General features: G+C 38.6%; 1 non-coding gene across 1 annotated transcript; it reads right to left on the bottom strand.

The window, feature by feature from the left end:
- Nucleotides 1-6963: 6963 nt before the first annotated feature.
- LOC145167951 (small nucleolar RNA R71) lies at nt 6964-7070 on the bottom strand. The gene has a single exon (XR_013741550.1). It is a non-coding gene; the product is annotated as a small nucleolar RNA R71 (small nucleolar RNA).
- Nucleotides 7071-7899: the final 829 nt, after the last annotated feature.

Genomic DNA, 7899 nt, shown 5'->3' with positions numbered 1-7899 from the left:
TTAAATCGCGAAGGTATTCTAACCTTACAGTCATGTGCAAGGAGCAGGCACTATCTATTAACCACTCCTCTTCTTGATCCTCCTTGCACAATGCCAGAAAAATACACTGTTAGTTTGGGCACCTAAACGAGTTTGGACCCTGAGGCGACTGATGGGTTTTTCAAAGATGCATGAATCGAGGTTGCAGGGACAGGTCTTATGTCAATCTTGAGACCTAAACCAGGATGTTTGTGAACTTTTGAAGTGTTGTGAGATTTGGAAAACCTACAAGGTTTTTGAGAAGTGCGAGATTTGACTTGAGATGATCTCTTTTGAAAATCACATTTACATGAAGAGTTTTTGTCATTTACCCTGACATACTACTTGGTCAGCGGTCTGAAGGGTGTGGGAACAACTTTGTGATCAGTAGGAGAAGAGTGAGATCTGACAGTGGTGCTCTTGGAGTTTGAAAAAGTGCGATTTGAGCTTGTGTGAGCATGTGTAGATTTCCTAAAAGTTTGAGGTGACTTTAAAAGTGTTGGAGTTGGTAAAATACCCTTCCATTTCGGATCTTCTGAGGAATAGATTTGAAAACCATTACTTTGAAAAGACTTTTCATATTTTTGGACATTGTCAGAGATTTTTGCCACTGTTTGATGGACTGTAACTTCCTTTTTGCATGGTCTCCTATTTTTCGAGACATTGGAAATATAGTTTGCAAAAAATGGTTTTTCTGGACTCTTAGGATTCAAAATTTTGGCTTTCCTTTTGTTTTTTGAAAAACCTTTTCGTCCTCTTATTTCGTTTTTGAAATTCTTCTTTGAAAGCCTTTTTTGCAAGAGATTTTGAAGAACCGCAGTCATTGAGACTCAACTGCGGTTTCTTAGAACCATTAAAAAACTTTTAAACACGAGGACTTGATTCCTCTGAACTAGAGGTTTCAGGATTCTGGGAGCATTGACCATACTCAAAATTTTCTATGGGCAACTCATGATAAGTTGGCTGAATGGTCACTGAACTCTTAACTGTAGGCCGCGATAAGGAAGATTGAACTACCGTAGCATAAGTCATAGTTGTTTTGTTTGTGGGACATTTGATCAGAGGCAATTGGTCTTACTGTTTATCAGAGTTGCAGTGAGTGGTATTACAGTATGAAGGCAGTGATGGGAAGTTCATGTGAACTTCAGGTTCTATAATAATTTCTTCATCAGCAACTGATGAAGTCTGAGAGTTGGGATAAATTGTGCCAAAGATAGGAATTTGATCACTTGAATGACCCGAAACTTCAGGAAGAATTTCCTCAATGACACAATTATTACTCAAGTTATAAAGTCGACCAAAATGAGTTTTGTTGTCCTCTGGAAAGGTTTTGTCATTGACTGGGAACTGGAACTCTCGGTCCGGAGGGACATAAATTCTGTCTTTGTTAAACCGGGGTGAGGAATCCTTTGCGGTAGGATACCCATTGGACCAACCCCAATTATAGGTGTTATCTTTGGTTCCATTGTTGACAAGGTTTTCGATAGCTTCACTTTCATTGAACAGTTTTTCTATTAAAAGATTCAAACATACAATTTCAGTTTGAGCTAAGTCTCTCTGATCTAATGTTATGCCTAATTGAGTTTCACATAACATTTTTTCATCCTTTTCTAATTCTATGTCCATTTCTAGCATGGAAACTTTGAATCTTTTGTCTTCTAATCGTCCTCTAACATGGAACATTTCTTGAGATGCAATGTTCTTCTCATCTAAGGCTTTGTTATAGTATGAATGGACGGAAACACATGTGTCATTAAGGTTGTCAATAAGTGGTTGACAGTGATGCATGCTATAATTAGGAGTTTGAATCATGAGTTTTACATGTTCAACGATGCTTAGAGTGCTATCCTTAGCCATGTAGCAGTAATTCTTTTTCAGCATGGTTGACCCATCCTTATCCACAGTGGCCATCATGCAAATTTTACCTTTTCCCTTGATGTTGTTGATGTCTTCATCCTCATCTCCGGATGACCATACTCTATGGTCTCTCTTCACTTGGGCTACATATGCCCTTGCTTTGTCCTTTTCTTCCAGTTCTTGAGCCATTCGGAGATAGAATGCTCTGTCTTTCACTACATTAGCTTTGTAATCTTTTGCAAAGTGATTTTCCTTGTTGCACTTGTGACAAATTACAACATCAGTTTTGTCTTCTGCGGAGGTACCGGAGTCGCTTGTCTTGACAGGTTGAGGTACCTCTTTGGATTGAGATTGCGGTGTCGGGTGAGGATTTTTGGGATATCGTGATTGAGGATTCTGAGAATTGAAGTTGCGGTTGAAAGGAGGTTTAGTAAACTGCTGATTTTTACAGAACGATGAGGGTGGTAGCCTGTTGAACTGTTGGCCAACTAGAGCAATAGCTTTTTGGAATTCCTCTTCATCATCGTATTCTGAGTCGGCTTCGTATGTCCGTGGAGAGTTGTCATATGAGGGAGAGTAAGATTGAGTGTGAGGTGCTTGGGCTACTAGAGTGACTAGTCCTCCGAAGTCAGCACAGTCTTTGAGTACGGTAGACTCTTGTGCTTGCAGTTCACCATAAAGCTTGTACAGAGATAGAGAATGAATTTTTCTATCTCCTTGGACGATCATTTTGGCTGTGGTCCAATGTCTACCCAATCCATTGAGAAACTGGAGATTGGTCTCATGGTTACTTCGGATGGTGCACGCATTAGATAGCTTTGTGACAATTAAGTTAAACCTCTTGAAGGAGTCTTCTAAGCTTTCACCAGTATGAGCTTTGAAGTTGTTGAATTCATTGAGTACGGTTGTAAGCTTCTTATCTTGAGCCTGTTCTGAGCCTTCATATAGGTTTTTGAGTACCTCCCAAATTTCTTTGGCTGATTTGCAGTTTATGATGATGTCGAAGTTGTCAGGAGCTACTCCACAAGATATCTCGTAAAATGCAACAACATCATCTTCCATCTTATCAAGATCGTCTTTAGTGGGACGATTCAAGGCTAGTTGTCCTCCTCCCAGTCTAGCTTGTGTACCATCGTTCTGAAATGGAGTAAGAACAGGGACATGAGGTCCTTCTTCTATAGATCTCAATACATCTCTTCCAAGTCATCGTAAATATCTCTCCATCCTTTCTGACCAATATTGATATTCATTTGCCACCAGTATTGGAGCTCTATTCGAACCTCCAACGCTGTTAGAAACATTTAGAGATAATGCTTGTGCCATATTTCCTTGTTTTTTTTGAAATTTTTTTTGTTTTTTTTTAAGAAATGAGCTCCAGTGGTATAGAGGGCCTTTTAAAATCAGATTTCTTGTTTAAAAAGCAACTACTATGGCTCTGATACCAATTGTTGAGAGAAAAACTTGAGTAACACACTTGAAAAAACGTTAGCGCAAGTAATAATGCGGAATGAAGTTTAACTTAGTGGATCATAAAGCTCAACAATAATAATAAGTTAGAGTTAGATAGTTAGACAGTTAGGTGCGCAAATATAAGGAAATATAAATGACAACAAATATTATATCAAGTACACATTTAAGTTGATTCTTAACAAAGATTGCATTCAATCTTAGTTAGTTAATGTGATCAAACTTAGTGATGAAGTCACGAATGACTTGCTCCAAGGGAGATTACGATCAGTGAAATAATAAGAATATTTGAAGATGAGAGAGTAATGAAGTAAGATAAGATATGAGATTCAAGAGAGGTGTTTTTCATTCAGAAAAGAGAACTCTATTTATAGAGTCTCAAAGATTAGAAAAGTCCTATGTATTAAGAGTTGCCACGCAGGGCACATTGGATAAAAGAGAGTACATTTATAAAAACAGATAAAAGACCAAGACTCAAGTGGTGATGACGATGACTGCGGTTGCGGTACTTGAGAACTGATGACAGATTGGTTGCGGATAAGAGAGAGGTTGTGGTTTGGATTAAGTTTAAGAGGTCACTTCTATGTTTCAACATCCATGGTTGACATATGGATGACATATAGGCCATTACTCAACATGGTAGTGGGTTGTGGTGTCCATGGATGACATATGGGTCATTGGTCGACATGGTAGTGGCTTATTGTCTCCATGGATGACATATGGGCCATTGGTCCACATGGTAGTGGCTTATTGCGTCCATGGATGACATATGGTTGATTGGTCCACATGGTAATGGCGTATGGTGTCCATGGTTGACATATGGATGACATATGGGCCATTGGTCAACATGGTAGTGGGTTATGGTGTCCATGGATGACATATGGGCCATTGGTCGACATGGTAGTGGCTTACTGTGTCCATGGATGACATATGGGCCATTGGTCAACATGGTAGTCGCTTATTGTGTCTATCGATGGCATGTGGTTGATTGGTCCATATGGTAATGGCTTATGGTGTCCATGGTTGACATATGGATGATATATGGGCCATTGGTCAACATGGTAGTGGGTTATGGTGTCCATGGATGAGACATGGGCCATTGGTCGACATGGTAGTGGCTTATTGTGTCCATGGATGACATATGGGCCATGGTCGACATGGTAGTGGCTTAATGTGTCAATGGATGACATATGGTTGATTGGTCCACATGGTAATGGCTTATGGCGTCCATGTTTGACATATGGATGACATATGGGCCATTGGTCAACATGGTAGTGGGTTATTGATATGTGCATAATTAGCTATATATTTAGTATAGATTTTTATTATTTATTGGCTAATCTATTGCAATTTATGGACAAAAGGTACTTAATTGTGTTTAATTTGTATTTTCAGTTTAAAAAATGTGATCTGAAGCGAAAGGAAGCAGGAGATGCAATCGGAAGCTCGGGAATTGAAGAAAGAAGAAAAAGAGCCAAAATTCTGAAGAACTCGGCGAGTCTGAACGTCTACTCGACGAGTTCCCACGAATGTTCTCGAAGCAAAACACAAAGTCCTTGCCGTATACGGATTCCTAAAGGGGACTCGGCGAGTCGGTTTTCTACTCCACGAGTAGTCCCTGGTTTCTGAAGACTATAAATAGAAGCCAAATTGCCGAATTAAAAACCTCTCTCTGGAACCCTTGGGGATTACTCTGCGATTGAAGTGCTGCTGAAGTTTTAGAGTTCGTGAAGACAACTTTACACTTCAATTTTAAGGAGATTAAAGGTAAAATTTAGTATACTCTTTACTTTATCTTTAATTTGAACCATGTTTGAGTTATTAGACATTGTTAGTGAGCTACTATCTGATGTGATTATGAGCTAAACTTTTCTTCTTCTGGTTAGGGTAGATAAATTTACAACTATGGATTGATTTATTGTTGGATTAATTGTTTATTGGTGAATTATGTTTTATTAAGCTTGTTAAAGAAACTTATGCATTAACCACAACTATTTTATGTTAATTAGCAAGTAATTAAGCTGCATGAACATATCTTAATTGCTTATATGATTTGTGTGAAAACATTGTTATGTTCCTAGGAATAGCGAATGTGAAACTAGGATTAACTAGAAAATGGGTAAATTAATGTGCGAGCTTGTGTGATAAACCATCAACAAGAAGTTAATTGAACTAGTAATTTGATTAGCTAATTACAAGTCATATTTAACCCGAATAAATAAACTAGGAAATTTATTAGTTTAATCACTCGATCACTTCTTAAATTAATCTGTTTTCTAAGGATTTATAATAGCGAATGTGAACCTAATCACTTTAATCGGTAGCCAATAACAATTAATCCATTGCACTTGCCATCAAATCAACCATAGGAGTAAATGAATCGAACCTAAACAAAAAGATTCTTATCATTGAATTTAGTTGGTTTTTACTCGCTTAGCTGTTAGTTATTAGCATATTAGTTAGTTGTGTAAGTTTCTAATCTTGAAAACTAGAGAAAACCCTTATTTTTATTATTTATTTAGTTAATTCTAGTGATTAGTTTAATTACCGTTCCCTGTGTTTGATACCCTGCTTATTCAACTATACCACCAATTGACAGGTCCACTACATTTGTGTGTTTAAATTATATCTTAAAAGTAGGACTAAAACTAGTTCATTTATATACACATAAAGTTTTTGGCGCCGTTGCCGGGGAGCGGTTCAAAAAAATTAATTCTAATTTCTAGTGTTATCGATCCTTTGTGTATGATTTTTGTTGCACAAAGTTACTGCTTTAGTAATTTAGTTATTAGGATTAAATATTAGGTTTTATTATATTTTAATTTTTGACAAAAAAAAAATTTCATGTCTTAACCTTGAACTCGCCGAGTGCAGTCGAAGCTACTCGACGAGTGCAAGGCGAATTCCCAGTTTCATTTTTAGTTCATTTTTGTTCTTTTTACGCATGTTTTCTATTTTGATTGCAGTACGTTTATGACCAGAGGAAGAGGCTCACCTTTGATTCCCCCATTTGAAGACCCGGAAGCTACTCTAAGTAAAAACAAAAGCAAAACCGTTGGAGAATCCGCAACATCGAAGAATTCATCGTTGAAGAATCTCAAATCTGTTTTTAGCAAGAAAAAGGGCAAGAAAGTGGGAGAATCCAGCAACACGAAGGAAGATACCGAGTACCAAACCGAAAAGGAAGAAAGTGAATTTGAAGAAGGAAGCGACATAGAAGGCGAACTGGCTAACACCATGGGTAACATCGATGAAGTTCCCATGGGTGATTGAAAGAAAAGGATGCATGACGACACCAGCCCAGGACTCGTGCAACCCACGATTCCCGCAACTACCACCTTTGAATTTAAGGGCAACATACTTGCTCAACTTAAGGAAATCCCATTCTTCGGGAAGGATCATGAAGACGCATACAAGCATCTTGACGAGGTCAATGACATAGCCGACTACTTCAATGTTCCTAATGTGAACCGTGACACCGTATTGCTTCGTATGCTACCAGTCACATTCAATGGAGCCGTGAAAGATTGGTTGAAATCAATTCCTCCAGGATCTATCACCACTTGGGCCAAGATGCGTGAGGAATTTATTGATCAATTTTTCCCTCCATCAAAGATAGCAAAATTGAAGAAAGCCATAGCAAAATTTGAGCAACAAGCTGGCGAATCACTTTATGAGGCATGAGAGAGATATAAGGGCTTATTAAGGAACTGCCCCCATCATGATCTAAACAACCAACAAGAAGTCTCCATTTTCTATTGTAACAACGTAAATTTCCAAAACAATTTTTCATTTTTAAAACATACTTTTAGTCACAAGATAATATCAAAACATAATGTATCCAATGTTATCATAACAAAACATATCCCAGAATCTCAAGACATAAACTCCATGAGTGTGTACGGATCATGCCAGCGCCTTCCCGCGATCCTCTCTAGTACCTGAAACACATAACACAACAACTGTAAGCATAAATGCTTAGTGAGTTCCCCAAAATACCACATACGCACATACGCCACTCAAGGCTATAAGACCTTCCGGTCACTGTGTCTCAGAGGACTTCTGTCCCACAACCCTGGTAGACCTTCCGGTCCTACCCATAATAACCTTTCGGTCCATATCATCATGACCTTCTGGTCCACATCATAATGACCTTCCGGTCCACATCATAATGACCTTCCGGTCCTTCTCATTTATAACATACATAACACATACATATCACATAACAGCATACAACACATACACCTCATAGCATACAAGACCTTCCAGTCACACATAGGTACCATCCCCGGTACAGTATAGTGAGAAGACTCACCTCGTACGATATCAGATAATCTCCCGTGCTCGGATATCCGATCTAGCCTCCTCCTATCAACAAAATAGCATCCCTAGTCAATACTCTCTCATAATCTCATCTCTAATGATGGTTAGGAGACCATTCTACCCCTCCCAGAACTCTCTTGAATCAGCTTGACCAAAACCCTAAGGTTAACTGAAGTCAACGGTCAAACTTTGACCCGACTCGTCGAGTGCACATGGGCGACTCGGCGAGTCCAT

This window comes from Lactuca virosa, chromosome 3, assembly GCF_052849685.1.
Source record: "Lactuca virosa cultivar CGN04683 chromosome 3, Lactuca_virosa_CGN04683_v6, whole genome shotgun sequence".
NCBI lineage: Eukaryota > Viridiplantae > Streptophyta > Magnoliopsida > Asterales > Asteraceae > Lactuca > Lactuca virosa.
This window is presented reverse-complemented; position numbering and strand designations above follow the sequence as displayed.